General features: G+C 49.8%; 1 long non-coding RNA gene and 1 pseudogene across 1 annotated transcript; one reads left to right on the top strand and one right to left on the bottom strand.

Annotated features, from left to right (window-relative positions):
* The window catches only part of LOC119951598, a 52482-nt pseudogene that overhangs the window by 31430 nt on the left and 1783 nt on the right, over positions 1-19269 (top strand).
* On the bottom strand, positions 1907-15859 carry LOC119951266. The gene is made up of 3 exons (XR_005457566.1): positions 15796-15859; positions 13723-15488; positions 1907-7189 (listed from the first exon to the last, which is right to left on the bottom strand). It is a non-coding gene; the product is annotated as an uncharacterized LOC119951266 (long non-coding RNA).

Here is a 19269-nt window from a genome sequence, read left to right as displayed (position 1 = left end):
GTGGACAATACCCCAGCTGGAGCTGTTGCAAATTTCATAGATGATGAAGAAATGGACAGTATTGATCTGGAATCCTCGTCGGACACTGGGAGCTTCAGGTCGACTGGATTTTTATTCGTGCAATTCCCGAGCAGCAGTGAGAATGACTCACTGCTGAGCAACATTGAGGGAGCCGTAATGGACAATACCTGTGTTACTGACTGTATCTATACTGATGTTAAATGTTATTCCAGCTCCCTCACACCGTCACTGAGTAACCCCACCCCCCAGCACCCTGTGTTACTGACTGTATTTCTACTGATATTAATGGAGCTCCCTCACACCGTCACTGAGTAACCCCACCCCCCAGAACCCTGTGTTACTGAGTGTATCTGTACTGATATTAATGGAGCTCCCTCACACCGTCACTGAGTAACCCCACCCCCCTGTGTTACTGACTGTATCTCTACTGATATTAATGGAGCTCCCTCACACTGTCACTGAGTAACCCCACCCCGCAGCACCCTGTGTTACTGAGTGTATCTATACTGATATTAATGGAGCTCCTTCACACTGTCACTCAGTAACCCCACACCCCAGCACCCTGTGTTACTGAGTGTATCTATACTGATATTAATGGAGTTCCCTCACACCGTCACTGAGTAACCCCTCTCCTACAGTGTCCTGTGTTACTCAGCATGCCTAATTTTAATGGGACTAACTTTCGTCCCATTGCCCCATACTGCTGGATATGTTCACTTCCACAAACCAGTTTCTCCAATTAGGGCATCAGCAGTCACAACTTAAAAAAAAGTATTGAAAGTAAAAGGGTTGAAAAATTGAACAATTACAATAATCTATTCCGATTTAGAAGCAAATTGGATCTGAATAACAAGTCTGATTCTGTACCTTCAGTGCCTTCTACTGGCCAGTTCCTCAATGTTTCGTCATTCAGTCACTGAAGGTTTGGGTTGCCAAAGGTTATGTTGCTGGGACAGTAATTTGGAAAGCACAAATTTATGAGACATGAGTTCACATCCCACCATTGACAGCTCCAATTGTGAAAATTACACTCCATTAATTTGTTTGCTTTGTTATACAAACACACCTGGTTCACTCGTGGTCCTCTGAGGAAGGAAATCTACCAGCCTTACCTGGTCTGGCCTGCGTGTGACTTCAAAGCAACAGTAAAGTGCTTGACTTTTAACTGCCCTCTGAAATGGCCGAGCAAGCCATTTAGTTGTATGCAAGAAGGTGGCTCATCACCAACTTCTGAAGGGCAAATAGAGATGGGCAATACATATTGACTTTGCCAGTGATATTCATGTTCTAGGAATGAAGGCAAACAGTGAATTTGCGGGTGCGTTGTTGGTCAAATTGTTGATAGACAAGGCAGTCAAAGGTAATGGGGTGGGGGTGTATGCAAAGTGGAGTTAAGACCACAACTGGATCAGTCATAGGCTCAAAGGGCTGAATGGCCTACTTCTGCTCCTATGATAAGCCATGGTTGATGGAACAGAGAGGCTGAATGGCCGATGTCAAATTACTGAGAGGAGGACGAGGAGAAATGATAGAAAAGGTGTCAAGTTTCCTGATTAGATGTTCTTTTTCCTCCCGTTAGGTTGGGTTTATCGATTTAATTGTGCATCCTCTCTGGGAGACCTGGGCTGAACTGGCTTATCCTGATGCCAAAGAGATGTTGGCCAACCTGGAGGACAACCGCAAATGGTTTCAGAGCATGATCCCTCGCAACCCACCCTCCCCGGGCTCCCTGGATTTGGGGGAGAGCTCGACAATGGGCCACGATAACCTCCTGCTCAACATCATAACGAACAAGGATGGGTTGGTCACCCAGAGCACCACTGACAGCTCCGACGAAGAGATGTACAGCTTGAACAGCTGGGAGACCGCAAACACTGACTTTTCAGAGACCATAGACGCCAGCCAGCCGATGCCACTCAAAACGTCCAAAAGCGAGGTGGACAACTCCTTGGCCGAAGACGACAGCACCAGGGATTCGGAGAGCAGTACAGATTGCTCAGACAGAAAACGATTGCTAAGAGTGAACATTATATCCAGGCACTCAGAACAATGATCGTGACTACGTGGATTATATATTGTTGGGCAAATGGTAAAATACATGGAGCAGTTCGCTCCGTTTCTGTCGCAAAGATTGATGAAGTGACTACTGGAGAAACTGAAGAAATTATCTCCGGTGGAGATCAGGCACAACGTGTCAACGGTCAAAATACCTCAGCTGCTGTTATGTCTGCAGAGGAGATCGAAGTTGGAACCGAGCAGCCAGAAGAGGAGCGGAACCTCCAGGCCCTCATGTCAGAGATCAAAGGTCAGCTGTTGTGGAGGAGGCTGATCTTGGTACCGAGCGGCCAGAATGACCAGCTGTGATCTGGGAGTTTCCCTGGAGATCAGCAAAGGTGTGAGAGACTGTCAGATGATCGAGTGGACAAGCAGCTCACCTGAACCAATGGTTGAATCTCTTAGTCCAGCTGTTAATCTTGATGACATTGAATGTCACATTGAACTGCAGGAAAATAGTGTCAATAGCAGTAGTGATGTGGAAGACAGATCTGCCGGTGAGGTCTCCTCTGTTGTCATCGATCATCATCCAGAGGACCAAGCCTCACTGCTCAGCAACACTGAGGGAGCCACTGTGGACAATACCCCAGCTGGAGCCGTTGCAAATTTCATAGATGATGAAGAAATGGACAGTATCGATCTGGAATCCTCGTCGGACACTGGGAGCTTCAGGTCGACTGGATTTTTATTCGTGCAATTCCCGAGCAGCAGTGAGAATGACTCACTGCTGAGCAACACTGAGGGAGCCGTAATGGACAATACCTGTGTTACTGACTGTATCTATACTGATGTTCAATGTTATTCCAGCTCCGTCACACTGTGACTCAGTAACCCCACCCCCCAGCACCCTGTGTTACTGACTGTATATATACTGATGTTAAATGTTATTCCAGCTCCCTCACACTGTGACTCAGTAACCCCACCCCCCAGCACCCTGTGTTACTGACTGTATCTCTGCTCATATTAATGGAGTTCCCTCACACCGTCACTGAGTAACCCCACCCCCTAGCACCCTGTGTTACTGACTGTATCTCTGCTGATATTAATGGAGCTCCCTCACACCGTCACTGAGTAACCCCACCCCCCAGCACCCTGTGTTACTGAGTGTATCTCTACTGATATTAATGGAGCTCCCTCACACCGTCACTGAGTAACCCCTCTCCTACAGTGTCCTGTGTTACTCAGCATGCCTAATTTTAATGGGACTAATTTTCGTCCCATTGCCCCATACTGCTGGATTTGTTCACTTCCACAAACCAGTTTCTCCAATTAAGGCATCAGCAGTCACAACTTAAAAAAATATATTGAAAGTGAAAGGGTTGAAAAATTGAACAATTACAATAATCTACTCCGATTTAGAAGCAAATTGGATCTGAATAACGAGTCTAATTCTGTACCTTCAGTGCCTTCTACTGGCCAGTTCCTCAATGTTTCGTCATTCAGTCACTGAAGGTTTGGGTTGCCAAAGGTTATGTTGCTGGGATAGTAATTTTGAAAGCACAAATTTATGAGACATGAGTTCACATCCCAACACTAACAGCTCTAATTATGAAAATTACGCTTCATTAATTTGTTATAAATTCTGGTATAAAAAGCTTGTATCAGTAATGGTGCAAAGGAAACTACTGTTTTGTTATACAAACACACCTGGTTCACTCATGGTCCTCTGAGGAAGGAAATCTACCATCCTTACCTGGTCTGGCCTGCGTGTGACTTCAAAGCAACTGTAAAGTGCTTGACTTTTAACTGCCCTCTGAAATGGCCGAGCAAGCCACTTAGTTGTATGCAAGAAGGTGGCTCAACACCAACTTCTGAAGGGCAAATAGAGATGGGCAATACATATTGATTTTGCCAGTGATATTCATGTTCTGGGAATGAAGGCAAACAGTGAATTTGCGGGTGCGTTGTTGGTCAAATTGTTGATAGACAAGGCAGTCAAAGGTAATGGGGTGGGGGGTGTATGGCAAAGTGGAGTTAAGACCACAACTGGATCAGTCACAGGCTCAAAGGGCTGAATGGCCTACTTCTGTTCCTATGATAAGCCATGGTTGATGGAACAGAGAGGCTGAATGGCCGATGTCAAATTACTGAGAGGAGGACGAGGAGAAATGGTGGAAAAGGTGTCAAGTTTCCTGATTAGATGTTCTTTTTCCTCCCGTTAGGTTGGGTTTATCGATTTAATTGTGCATCCTCTCTGGGAGACCTGGGCTGAACTGGTTTATCCTGATGCCAAAGAGATGTTGGCCAACCTGGAGGACAACCGCAAATGGTTTCAGAGCATGATCCCTCGCAGCCCACCCTCCCCGGGCTCCCTGGATTTGGGGGAGAGCTCTACAATGGGCCACAATAACCTCCTGCTCAACATCACGACAAACAAGGATGGGTTGGTCACCCAGAGCACCACTGACAGCTCCGACGAAGAGATGTACAGCTTGAGCAGCTGGGAGACTGCAAACACTGGCTTTTCGCAGACCATAGACGCCAGCCAGCCGATGCCCCTCAAAACGTCCAAAAGCGAGGTGGGCAACTCCCTGGCTGAAGACGACAGCACCAGGGATTCGGAGAGCAGTACACCAGATGGTAGGTATCAGCCTCTATACCCATACCCGGGCTTCCCGCCGAAGCCCACAGCTAAACAGGGTCAAACCAGTCAAACCCCAGAGGACACTTCGGACGAATCCAGGCAACTGACAGCACAAAATTCGAGCGGGAGCTGCTGAACGTGCGACTTAGCTCTACATAGCCACAACCGGAAGTCCCCTATTCACTCCCTCTACAATCGACATCCAGTGGGAGCAGTGTGTACCATAAACAAGATGCACTGCAGCAACTCGGCCAGGTTCCTTCAACAGCACCTTCCAAACCCCAACCTCGGCCACTTGGAAGGAAAAGGGCAGTAAATGCATGGGGGCACCACTGCCTGCAAGTTCCCCTCCAAGCCACACACCATCCTGACTTGGAACTATATCGCAAGACATCCCTCATCACAATGCAGAGAACCTTATTGTCTGATGTTGCATTCCAGGTGTTTTTCACATCCAACAAACTCTTTCTTCCTCAGCAACCATATGCTGCTTTGTCCATTACCTCTTGTGGGAGGGTTTTTACAGTCCCAAAATAGGGAACCCTCCTTGACGATCTTTTTACAAAAACACCTCTAATTCATCATCAGACAATGAAGGTGCTCTGCATTGTGATGAGGCATGTCTAGTTCTATGCCCATCAAGAGTTAGGAAATCCCCTTAAATACTAACTACAGTCTTTAAAAGCTGAAACAGTCAATTATTTCCTGTACCAGTGATCTCGACTAACAGTATGCTGGACATAATTAACATTGGAAGGGATTGGAAGGCCAATGGTGGGCTGCCTCTGCCACCGCAAAACACCCGCGGGGGGAGCAGAAAATCCCACCCACTGTGTCCATAGCTGGAAAATATAGATAGACACTGACCACTCGGTCCCGAGTTACTGACCATGATCCGATCATGGCCTCTGCCACCTCCGCCCAGGCCCGGTTGACATCTGTGGGTGACAACCTCCTTCCCACCTCGGGGAACAGCGTGCCCCATCTCTCCTCCATGGCATCCAGTAAAAGGTCGAGCTCTGTATCCGTGAATCTCGGGGCCTGCTTTGGAATTGCACTAGTGCCACGTGGTGTGAGTGCTGCCACATTAGCATGTCCTAAATGGCTCCGGCAGTCACACCCCCATCAGGACCGGGGAACACCTCCCATTCTGTCCTGGTGTCTACACTGAGCCTCTCAAACAGAGAATTCTGCCCCTTGTTCTTTGCTTCCTGACTTGATTCTCTAAATTGGGGAATTGTGGTCCCTGTGACATCACACTGTCGGATATGATGCTATTGTGACAGAGTTCCGTGTTGTCACGGTACCCACCATGTTTGTTTACATCATCCTGCATCACCCGTTTCCATAGTTACCCAGTTTAACTCGCTGTTGACAGAATCTTTCCCATTGATTTGGTGTTCTACCTGCCAATTGCTCAGACAGAAAACGATTGCTAAGAGTGAACATTATATCCAGGCACTCAGAACAATGATCGTGACTACGTGGATTATATATTGTTGGGCAAATGGTAAAATACACGGAGCAGTTTGTTCTGTTTCTGTCGCAAAGATTGATGAAGTGACTACTGGAGAAATTGAAGAAATTATCCCCGGTGGAGATCAGGCACAACGTGTCAACGGTCAAAATACCTCAGCTGCTGTTGTGTCTGCAGAGGAGATCGAAGTTGGAACCGAGCAGCCAGAAGAGGAGCTGAACCTCCAGGCCCTCGTGTCAGAGATCAAAGGTCAGCTGTTGTGGAGGAGGCTGATCCTGGTACCGAGTGGCCAGAATGACCAGCAGGATCTGGGAGTTTCCCTGGAGATCAGTGAAGGTGTGAGAGACTGTCAGATAATCGAGTGGACAAGCAGCTCATCTGAACCAATGGTTGAATCTCTTACTCCAGCTGTTAATCTTGATGACATTGAACTGCAGGAAAATAGCGTCAATAGCAGTAGTGATGTGGAAGATAGATCTGCCGGTGAGGTCTCCTCTGTTGCCATCGGTCATCATCCAGAGGACCGAGCCTCACTGCTCAGCAACACTGAAGGAGCCACTGTAGACAATACCCCAGCTGGAGCCGTTGCAAATTTCATAGATGATGAAGAAATGGACAGTATCGATCTGGAATCCTCGTCAGACACTGGGAGCTTCAGGTCCACCGGATTTTTATTCGTGCAATTCCCAAGCAGCAGTGAGAATGACTCACTGCTGAGCAACATTGAGGGAGCCATAATGGACAATACCACAGCGAGAGGAATGGACGATAACATCGACCTGGAATTGCTGTTGGACTCAGAGACCTACAATTTCACTGGACATTTACGCTTGCAGTTCCCGAGTGACACTGAGAGGGAGCAGTGTACTCGGAAACCATCACTGACACATTCTGCTGAGAGAATGCAGTCTTGGTTGGCTGACAAATCAGCTCAGGTGAAGAAAGGACTGGAAAAAAGTCAAGTCGCTTCAGACGCCAGGAACATCGTTGAACGCTCAGCAGTTCGCGTCAGTTGTTGGAAGGCCGAAGTTGAAGAGAAGAACCGCCGTCGTCTGGGAAGAGGACCAAAGAATTAAACTCGTCAGAAGCCCAGACTGGAACGGGGGAAAAGCCCAACAGGGAAGTGAATTTTAACTTGTAATATTATTGTTTTATTGTATTTGTAGAGAACATATTGAAATATTGAACATTGAGAATAGTAATAGGTCGTGTTGTTTTGGCTTTGGCGAGTTTCTCCCCAGTCTTGCCCACATGTCGAATTTGCTGCAGCCGCTGCCGATCAGTGCTGGTCCACACAAACATGGACCAAGCGGAATGGCACCCTGGGGGGGGGGGGGGGGGGGGGCACAGGAGACCCCTGGGAGGTCAGGTAAGTACAGGTGAATCCCTGGCCCTCCCCTGGAACGCGGGCACATTAGCACTGCCCAGGTGGCACCTTGGCACTGCCACCCTGCAGAAGCAGTTAAAGGGTGCCCCGAGTGTGAGAGTGGCACTGCCAAGGGTCAGGGAGCGAGGGGCCATGCCAATGAAATGAGGGTGGAGGGCAGTTTGAAGGGTGGAGGAGTGCAGGGCAGCTACATAGGGACTGATGGGTGGGGGTCACGGAAGGGAAGGGATGTTGTAAGGGGGCTTGGGGGGGGGCCTAAGCTGGGGAGACCCCCAGCACCCCAGAGTGGGGTGTTTTCACTTGGGGGGATTTGGGGTACTGTCCATGTGTGTGGGGGTTGACATTTCCCATGAGTGGGGGGTGTGGAGGACCCACAGCTCTCTGAGAGATCAGGGCACCCCTTTAAAATGGCAGCCCGATCTCGGAGTTCAGCTCCCCAGTGCTAAAAACATTCTGCACAGGATTCTCCGTCCGCCAGCCAGCCAATGGGGTTTCCCAGTGTGGGCAACCCCACGCCGTCAGGAACTGCCCGGGCACGGGAGCGCTTCCGGCGTAACGGAGAATCCTTGCAACGGAGAATCCCACCCCCTAAGGGCAGGACTCTCTGGCTACGTCTGCCTGGCGACTGGAGCATAGAAAATAGAAGCAGGAGGAGGCCATTCAGCCCTTCGAGCCTGCTCCACCATTTATTATGATCATGGCTCATCATCAAGTTCAATACTCTGATCCCGCCTTCCCCATTTCCCTTTAGTCCCAAGAGCTGTATCTGATTCCTCTTGAAATTACACAACTACCTTTTGGCCTCAACTAATTTTTGTGGCAGCAAATTCCATAGATTCACCACTCTCTGGGTGAAGAAATTTCTCCTCACCTCAGTCCTAAAAGGTTTACCACTTATCCTCAAACTCTGACCCCTAGTTCTGGACTCGCCCACCATTGGGAACATTCTTCCTGAATCTACCCTGTCTAATCCTGTTAGAATTAAATGCCAATGAATTTAATCCTAACCGATTTAGTCTCTCCTCATATGACAGTCCCGCCATCCCTGGATTCGGCCTGATAAATCTTCGCCGCACTCTCTCCACAGCAAGAACATCTTTCCTCAGATAAGGACACCAAAACTGCTCACAATATTCCAGGTGTGGCCTCAGCAATGCCCTATACAACTGCAGCAAAACATCTCTATTCCAATACTTCAATCCTCTCGCTATGAAGGTCAACATACTATTTGCCTTCTTTACTGACTTCTGTACCTGTGCGCTTACTTTCAGCGACTGATGCACGAGGACACCAAGTTCTCGCTGAGTATCCGCCTCTCACAATTTACACCCATTCAAATAATAATCTGCTTGACTATTTTTGCTGCCAAAGCTGTAAAAGGAGCATGGAGCTGAATCTGGAACTGAAAGGGGATTTAGACATGAAGGGAGGCAGACTGGTACCGAATGAGTATCTGCCTTTACCACAGAACTTGGTGTCCAAGGCATTGCTGCCTCATGGCACCGAGGACCCTGGTTCGATCCCGACCCCGGGTCACTGTCCGTGTGGTGTTTGCACATTCTCGCAGTGACTGTGTGGATCCCACCCCCACAACCCAAAAACAGATGTGCAGGGCAGTTGGATTGGCCGTGCTAAACTGTCCCTTAATTGTAAAAAAATAATTGGCTACTCTAAATTTATTTTTAAAAAGAACTTGGTGTCCAAGCCAGAGTGAAAAAGGAGGGAGTCGAGACACTGATGGGTTAAACGTTGACAGCGAGGTATTTGATAGGCTGAATTTACTGAAAATCGGTATGTTGCCAGAACCGGATGAGACAGATTTAAGGATACGGAGTTTATAATAACTACAAAGGGGAAGAACACAGCAGGAGAACAGCAGAGGTTACAGAGATAGGGAGGGTCACAGGTACTGAAGGAGGCTGCAGAATTCAGGAGTGTTGTCGGGGTAGACAATGTTACAGAGATAGAGAGGGTCACAGGTACTGAAGGAGGTTGCAGAATTCAGGAGTGTTGTCGGGGTAGACAATGTTACAGAGATAGAGAGGGTCACAGGTACTGAAGGAGGTTGCAGAATTCAGGAGTGTTGTCGGGATAGACAATGTTACAGAGATAGAGAGGGTCGTCAGGGCTAAAATACTTTTACACAGAGAGGGAAACCTATATGGATAGCAGGATGCAGGGGACAGAGGGAGGGCTGTGGGGGATGTAGGGTTATGCATGAAGGTCCCTCCTTCTCAATGTTGCCCCTCACCTGAGGTATGGTGATCCTCAGGTTAAATCACCACAAGTTAGCTCTCCCCCTCTAAGGGGAAAGCAGCCTATGGTCATCTGCAACTATTGCAACTTACTTTACTGTAGGGGAGGGAACTATTATAGAGATAGGGAAGGTTGTTGGGGCTGTAGGATGTATGAAAGTTCAGGTGGGGTGTAACATCGATAGGAGGTTTCAAAGATAGGATGCGTTGTGGGGATGGGAGGAAGTGACAGAGATAGAGAGCGTTGTAGGGGCTGGAGGATGTTACAGAGATAGAGAGTGTTGAAGGGGCTGGAGGATGTTACAGAGATAGAGAGTGTTGTAGCGGCTGGAGGAAGCTACAGAGATAGAGAGTGTTGTAGGGGCTGGAGGATGTTACAGAGATAGAGAGAGTTGTAGGGATGGGAGGAAGCTACAGAGATAGAGAGTTGTAGGGGCTGGAGGATGTTACAGAGATAGAGAGTGTTGTAGGGCTGGAGGATGTGACAGAGATAGAGAGTGTTGTAGGGGCTGGAGGATGTTACAGAGATAGAGAGAGTTGTAGGGATGGGAGGAAGCTACAGAGATAGAGAGTTGTAGGGGCTGGAGGATGTTACAGAGATAGAGAGTGTTGTAGGGCTGGAGGATGTGACAGAGATAGAGTGTGTTGTAGGGGCTGGAGGATGCTACAGAGATAGAGAGTATTGTAGGGGCTGGAGGATGTTACAGAAATAGAGAGTGTTGTAGGGGCTGGAGGATGTTACAGAGATAGAGAGTGTTGTGGGGGCTGGAGGATGTGACAGAGATAGAGAGTGTTGTAGGGGCTGGAGGATGTTACAGAGATAGAGAGTATTGTAAGGGCTGGAGGATGTTACAGAGATAGAGAGAGTTGTAGGGATGGGAGGAAGCTACAGAGATAGAGAGTGTTGTAGGGGCTGGAGGATGTTACAGAGATAGAGAGTGTTGTAGGGGCTGGAGGATGTGACAGAGATAGAGAGTGTTGTAGGGGCTGGAGGATGCTACAGAGATAGAGAGTATTGTAGGGGCTGGAGGATGTTACAGAAATAGAGAGTGTTGTAGGGGCTGGAGGATGTTACAGAGATAGAGAGTATTGTAGGGGCTGGAGGATGTTACAGAGATAGAGAGTATTGTAGGGGCTGGAATGATGTGACAGAGATAGAGAGTGTTGTAGGGGCTGGAGGATGTTACAGAGATAGAGAGTGTTGTAGGGGCTGGAGGATGTTACAGAGATAGAGAGTGTCGTAGGGGCTGGAGGATGTTACAGAGATAGAGAGTGTTGTAGGGGCTGGAGGATGTTACAGAGAGAGGGAGAATTGTACAGATGAGAAGGTAACAGGCATGGGGGGGTATTAAGAGTCTCAACACAGTAACTGGGATGGAGAGAGTTTTATGGCTATTGGGATTGTCAGACAAGGGAGCATTGAGGAGATACAGCAGTGGTGGGTATTTTTAGAGGCTGGGGAAGATTACAGCACTGTGTGCATTGTGGGGGCAGCGAGGATTTCACATAAAAAAAGAGGTTGGAGGGGCTTGAAGAGGTTCCAGGGATAAGGGAGGGTTGCAGGTGCTGTAGGGTTGCAGCATCTGGAGGAAATTGCTGTGATTTGATGTGCTATCTAAGAGTTGAGCTGACGGGTGTTATGGAGGATGGAGGGGATGTAGGAAGTGTAGAATATTACAACGATAAACAGGGTTATACCTCTTAATGAGGTTAGAGAAATAGGGATAGCTTTGGGATTGGAGGATGTCACAGAGATAGGAAGGGTTGTTCAGCTGGAGGATGTCGGATGGAGCCTCTGAATGACAAACTCAGATCGGAAGGGGCGAAGGTTTAGTGGATGGTAAAGAGAACTGGAGGGTTCTAGTGGGAGGAAAATGTTAGATTGATGGGGAGCGTTGCAGAGATTGGAATTGGTAACAGAGACAGGGAGAGTTAGATGGTCTGGATGTACCAATACAGATCGGGCGTGGGGTTCTGCGGTTCCCCAGCCGTGTGGTTCTCGGCGACGCGCCATTCGCCGGCGGTGGGATTCTTTTTGTGGAAATATTTTATTGGGGGCATTTTCAAATATATACTTAACAAAGATGAAAAACAAAAAAGTTACTATGGCAACAGTGAACAGCCACAACATCCTTCCCCCCCCCCCCCCCCCCCCCAACTTGATGCCACCCCGGGGCCTTCCCCCTCCCCCTTTTTTTAATAAACATTTGATTGAGGTATCTCTTTGGCACAAAATAAACAATGTACATAAAAAGGAAAATATTAACCTCGTGCAAATACCACCTCCCTCTCCCATAGGTCCGACAATTACTTACCCCACTAATCTTCGCTAGCCTAACCACCCGCCCTCTTATGCTGACGATTAATTCTCCGCGAAGAAGTCGATGAATGGTTGCCACCTCCGGGCGAACCCCAGCAGAGACCCTCTCATGGCGAACTGAATGTTCTCCAGGCAGAGGAAGCCAGCCATGTCCGAAAGCCAGGTCTCCGATTTCAGGGCCTTTGAGCCCCTCCATGCCAACAATATCCACCTCTGGGCTACCAGGGAAGCAAAGGCCAGAACATCCGCCTCTCTCTCCTCCTGGATTCCCGGATCCTGTGACACTCCAAAAATCGCTACCCCTGGACTCATTGCCATCCTTGTATTTAATACTGTGGACATGGCGTCAGAAAACCCCTGCCAAAATCCCCTCAGCCTTGGACATGTCCAGAACATGTGGACATGGTTCACTGGTCCCCCCGCACATTTCACACACCTGTCTTCCACCCCAAAGAATCTGCTCATCCGGGCCACTGTCATGTGAGCCCGATGAACAACCTTAAATTGGATCAGGCTGAGCCTGGCACATGTTGCGGTCGCGTTGACCCTACTCAGCACGTCCGCCCAAAGGCTCTCCTCTAACTCTCCCCCCAGCTCCTCCTCCCACATTTGCTTTGGCTCCTCGGTCTGCGTCTCACCCGAACCCATAAGCTCTCTATATATGTCTGAGACGCTCCCCTCTCCTATCCATCCTCGAGAAACCACCCTATTCTGAATCTGCCTCAACGGCAGGAGTGGGAAGGTTGGTACCTGCTTCCGCAAAAGGTCCCGCACCTGCAGATATCGAAATTAATTTCCCCCCCGCCAATGCAAACTTCTCCTCCAGCGCCCTCATACTCGGGAAGCTTCCTTCTATGAACAAGTCCCCCATCCTCCCAATCCCCGCTCTCCGCCAAATTCGGAACCCCCCGTCCATCCTCCCTGGGGCAAAGCGGTGATTATCGCAGATTGGGGACCACACCGATGCCCCCTCTGCTCCCACATGTCTCCTCCACTGCCCCTAGACTCTCAGGGCTGCCACCACCACTGGACTGGTGGAGTACCGCGCCGGCGGGAACGGCTGAGGCACCGTTACCAATCCCCCCCCCCGACTTGTACCCTTGCAGGGAGCTGCCTCCATGCTCACCCACACCGGCTCTCCCCCCCCCCCCCCCACCCCCCCACCCCACCCCCCACCACACCCCACCCCCCACCAGCCACCTCCTCACCATGGCTATATTAGCCGCCCAGTAATAATTGCTGAAATTCGGTAGCGCCAGCCCACCATCCCGCCCGACTCCGCTCAAGTATTGCCCTCTTCACTCGCGGGGACTTGCCCTCCCATACAAAGCCCACAATAACTTTATTGACCCGCTTAAAAAAGGACCGCGGGATGAAGATGGGGAGACATTGAAAAACGAATAGGAATCTTGGGAGGACCATCATTTTCACCGCTTGGACTATGCCCGCCAGAGACAACGGGCCAAATTCAATTCATGAAGCCTGTCGCAATCCCTCACCACTTGGATACCTCGGTCCCTGAAACTGTCCCCGACCACTCTGAACAGCAGATCCCTCAGTCGCCTCTCCTGACCTCTCGCCTCGACCACAAACATCTCGCTCTTCCCCACATTGAGCTTATACCTTCAAACCGTCCTGGATGACCTGCATCAACTGCTCCGATGGTCGCAGCGCCGCCACCCCAGGGGTCCGGTCCTCGGCCATGCTGTCTCCTGCTGCAGCTTCAACACAGCTCTTGGCTAACTTTTTATTTCTTTCTTTTCGTGCGCTTCTGGTTCTTTGCTCCATACACTAATACGTGGAAACGGTGCCCAATTGCCTCAGCCTTTGAATTCACCGTGTAAAACCAGAAAAAAGTCAGTGGGAAAGGTCCAAAAGTCCGACCGGAGCGGGAGCCACCAAATGTGCGACTTACTCCTTCATAGCCGCCACGGGAAGTCTCCTTCCATAGCCGCCACCGGAAGTCTCCCTCCATAGCCGCCACCGGAAGTCCAGGGTAGGTGAATTGGCCACTCTACATTGCCCCTTAATTGGAAAGAATGAATTGGGTACTCTAAATTAAAAGAAAACACTCACATCTCTGCCTGGAATAGACCCACATTGGTCTTTGCTAATCTTTTTCTTTTCGCACACTTATGGGAGCTTTTCCAGTCGTCTTTTTGTTTATCGCCAGTTTGCTGTCATATTCTATTTTCTCTTTCTCAGTTTCTTGATCCTCCTTTGCAGAATTCTAAAACAAGTTCTCAATTCTCAGGCTTACGACTATTTTGACTACTTTTTGAGTCTCCTCCATTGATCGAATGCAATCTTTCCTGTAGGATTTTTGCTCCATAAAGGAATCTACGTTTTTTGTATTTGTGTGAAGTAAGAGTCGTCAAAGTCCCAGTGGACCAGAGTCTGCTTTGCCTTCTGAGAGAGAGAGCTGACTGGTGGTGATTGAATTTGACAGTCACCACACCTCAGGCAACGGGCAATGTTGAAAAGGTGGGACCTTCATGGATAACCTCAGGGGGTACGGGAGTTGAACCCCCTGATGTTGGAGCCGCTTTGCATCACAAACCAGCCATCCAGCCAACTGAGCTAACTCTCCCTGGTGTGAACCCGTTGGTGTTTCCGCAGGTTGGATAACGTAGTGATGGCCTTCTCACACAGAGCAGGTGAACGGCCTCTCCTCAGTGTCAACTCTTTGGTGTTTCCACAGGCTGGATAATTGACAGAATCCCTTCCCACACAGAGAGCAGGTGAACGGCTAATTCCCAGTGTGAACCCACTGATGTATCTGTCAGTGGGATAAGTGAGTAAATCCCTTTCCCACACAGAGTACGTGAACGGCTTATCCCCAGTGTGAACTCACTGGTGTGTCTTTAGATGGGATAACGGAGTGAATCCCTTCCCACACTGGAGAAGTTGAACGGCCTCTCCCCAGTGTGAACTCGCTGGTGTGCCTGTAGGCGGGATAACACAGTGAATCCCTTCCCACACTGAGCACAGGTGAACGGCCTCTCCCCTGTGTGACTGCGTTGATGAATCTCAAGTTGAGATGGTGCATTGAATCCCTTCCCACAGTCCCCACATATCCACGGTTCCTCCATGTTGTGTCTCCTTGTGTCTCTCCAGGTCAGAAAATTAGTTGGAAGTCTCGTTCACGCGTGTCACTCCCCGCTGTGATTGGCACACTGTTGATTCATTTGGGGGTGGCGGGGGGGTCTCAGTGCTTTCCCAGTCACAATGATATTTAAAATCTTTTGAGGCTGTCAGATCAGGCAAACATTTCTCCTTCCCTTCTGGATTCAAAGGCTGATGATAGTCAGATCCCAAGGAATCTGGTGACTCTGTCAGATCGAGATGTTACGTTTTAGATTTCTGTCTGTAATTCCTCCTCTTATATCCTGTAAAAGGAGTTTACAAAAGACATCAGTCAGTACAGGATAGAAATTCAGAACAGACAATTCTAGTTTCTGGAGAACATTCTTTCCTCTCTCATTCCCCAATACCGAGTCTCTAATGCCTATTTCTCCCTGTCTTCAGGGAGCAGCCTTGGAGGGGCAGAGTCTGGGAGCAGTCAGTATAAAGACCTTTCCTCGGGGATTCACGGCCTAGTTTCCAGGGAGTGGACTGAGGGGTCCGGATTTTCGGAGCTGAATAAAGAAACCTTTCCTCGGGGATTCAGGGCCTACTCGAATTTTAATACCTTACCCCAAAAATCTGCGGCCGACTCTCCAGGCAACGGAATCGGAGCTGGAGGACTGAGAGCCGCCTGGTCCTCCAGCCAATCAGAGTGAATGAGGGGGCGGGGCTGGAGGACTGAAAGCCGCCTGGTCCTCCAGCCAATCATAGTGAATGAGGGGCGGGGTCTAACCTTATTGTGTTCCCCTCCCCATCCTCCACTCACTCAACAAATATTTTGGGCATTAGCTTGAGCCTGGTCCTGGGAAAGAATTTCCCGAACCAGAATCAGGAAGTTGACAACTATTCATCAGAGTTTGCGGCTCCACAGAGTATTTCCAAATCCTCCCACCTACCTCCTCAGTTTCGCTCGGCTTTCCAAAACGAAGTTCCATTAATCGGAAAGCGCATGCTCCAAACACCGACAATGCGTCCCAGCGTCGACCGGTAATGCGCATGTGCAGTGAAGAGCCCACCCGCCGACTTCCTGCTGAGGTATTGACCAATGAAAAGAGTGGACCCACTGAAAGGTCACTGGTCCTTCAGCCAATCAGAGCGCGGGCTTTGTGTGAATGGAGATTTAGCTTCACACAGAGTGAAATCTCCTCCTGTCTCCAGCCTCTGTGAGTAAAACACTTTCTTTTCTCCCCCTTTCCATTTCTTTTCTCATTCTCACCTCCAATTGGTCACTTGCAGCAACTGAAGGGAAACAAAGCGCGAAATTCTCCGCCCCCCACGACGGGTGGGAGAATAGCGGGAGGGCCTTCCCGACATTTTTGCCGCCCTCCCGCTATTCTCCCACCCCCCCCCCCCCCCCCCCCCCCGCCGAAGTCCCGACCCGAATCGCTGCCGCCGTTTTTTTACGGCCGGCAGCGATTCACAGCTGTTAGATGGGCCGAAGTCCCAGCCCTTTCCGCCGTTTTCACGAACGGCAAACACACCTGGTCTTGCCGTTCGTAAAAACGGCGTCACTAACTCGCTTTTTATAACCATGGCACCGATTGGCACGGCAGTACCACGGCCGTGCCAAGGGTGCCATGGACCCGCGATCGGTGGGCACCGATCGCGGGCAGCGGGCCCGATGCCCGCGCACTACTTGTCCTTCCGCCGCCCCGCAGTATCCATTCGCGGGGCGGCTGAGGGGCAACCCGGCCCGCGCATGCGCGGGTTTCGCACAAAAACGCGATGACGTCACCCGCGCATGCGCGGGTTGGCGTGTTCCAAACTGCGCATGCGCGGCTGACGTCATATGACGCGTCAGCCGGCGCTAACTCCGGTAAGCGGACTTAACGATTTTCGTTAAGCCCGTCTTGCCGGAGCCTACGCCGTCGGGCTGCTAGCCCCGACCGGGGACCAGAATCGGTCCCCCGTCGGGAAGGGGCGCGCTGCCGTATAACCCGCCCGGGTTTTACGGCAGCTTTACGATTTCTCCCGTTTTGGGAGAATCTCGCCCAATGTGAATTCAGGGAGGGTGCAGACTCTGCAAAGCTTGGCCCAGGTCTCTCTCTCTCTTAAACACATTGACATCCCTCAGCTTTGACACATTTATTTGTCTGGTTAAAAGAATGGAATCTTTTATGATTCACCAGACCCGAGAACACCAAGCTCACCTGTCTGCCACACCCAAGAAGAAAACCACACAACCTAGTCCTAGTCAGATGTGCCCTGTTCACCACCTTGAACTGAGTCAAGCTGCACCGAACACAGGAGGAGGTCGAGTTGACCCTGTGCAGTCTCACTCCACACCCCCTCCACAGAAACCAGATCCAATTCCCCCTCCCACTTCCTCCTCACCTCATTCAGTGGAGCTTGCTTTGCAGACAGGATCCAACTGTAGATCTGAAATCCTACTCTCACCCACTTCAGCAAGAGATAGAATCCTAATCATCAGAGAGGCGGGGGGCGGGGGGAGCTAAAGGAAATGCCAAGACCACCTTACGTAGGAAATCACACATCTGAGAAAATTAGAGATCGCGAGTTGTAATTTTTTCTACCAGTTCATCAAAACCAATAAATCTGCCGTTCACAAACATGTCACCAAACCTCTCCAGCCCTTCCCTTCTCCAGGACCTAAATGGAAATCCGTAGACACAAAGCGGTGAGTCCCACAGAGAGGGGCGAAGAACAATATTTCATCCATCATGGAGACTGGGTCCGTGGCCACCATACACCCCAACAAAACAGAGCAAAGAGCAAGCTGTAGTCACCGTCGATAAACCTTCCCTATACCCCAGCTCCCCGCCTCATTAAAACCACATCCAAAAGCCCGTAGAACAGCCCCAGACCCTTAACTCAACAATCCTTAACCCCAAACAGAACTAACGCACTCAGCCCATTATCTAAAACCTATACTGTGTTAATGAGCTGCCGTTACCCCCACCACTTCGCTCCCATTAACTACCTTCATCAGCTCGCAGGGCAACTCCCTCCCGGGGCATATAAAACTGAGTAACCAACCAACAACTCCCCCTGCCTGCACCCAACTTTAAATAAAGGAACCCCCCCCCCCCCCCCCCCCACACACACACTCAAAAACAGTAAAATACAAACTGGTACAAGAAACCCCAACAAGACCCCAAAACCACAATCCCTCTCCAATAACAACAAGACCCCATATATAATACAAAATATACCCAGCCTGAGCTTCCTCAAAAAAGCGTTGGCATCATCCAGCACCTCAGAAGTAGTGATCTTTTGAATTAAAACTCACTCGAAGGTGTGCGGGTAAACCACCCCAAACCGAACTCCACGTATGAAAAGTGCAGCCTTGGCCTTGATAAATGCTGCCCTCTTTTTGGCAGCTCCGCCCCCCCTGATGGGGCCTGGTGGCACGGCACTCCCATTTGTAGTTACGGTGATCATTCGCTCACCTCAGGACTTGTTCCAACTGTGGAACCTGACGGTTATTGCCCGAGGTGGCTCTCCTGGGTGAGGTGTCTGACAGAGCGAGTGATGGGCCCGATCCACCTCGGGAGGGAACAACTGTCCACCCTCCCCACCATCTTCCCAAACATCCTGGACGTGTATTCAGTCGGGTGCAGGCCCTCCAATCCCTCCGGCAGCCCCATAACGCGAAGTGTTTGTCTCCTGGAGCGATTCTCTAAGTCGCCTACTTTGGCAGAGATTTGTTATTATCAGCCAACAGACCAGCTCAGCCTCTAAAGAGACAATCCGCTCACTTCATCGAAAGAGCCGCCCCGTGTCCTGCAACCTTTACCGTTTTGTCCATTTTTGCCAATAACAGTCGAATAGGAGCTGGGGGCTCCTCAATTGATATTGGGAGATCCTCGGAGATATTCGGCTGTTCCTAAGATGCCCATGAGCATCTCAACTGACAACACTATAACTTTCGCTTCGCAGCAGCCGCCGCCATTTTGTTTCCAATGAGCCTGGAAAAGAATCTGAATCGGATGACGATTCTTTGCTCGCTGGCTTCTTCAAACTTGGTTTCTTGGACATTTCCACAGTATGGGAGCTTTATCCCATTGACAAATTTGAAATATC

Source organism: Scyliorhinus canicula, chromosome 17 (assembly GCF_902713615.1).
Source record: "Scyliorhinus canicula chromosome 17, sScyCan1.1, whole genome shotgun sequence".
NCBI lineage: Eukaryota > Metazoa > Chordata > Chondrichthyes > Carcharhiniformes > Scyliorhinidae > Scyliorhinus > Scyliorhinus canicula.
Note: the sequence above shows the minus strand (reverse complement) of the source record. Positions and strands in the feature narration are given on the sequence as shown.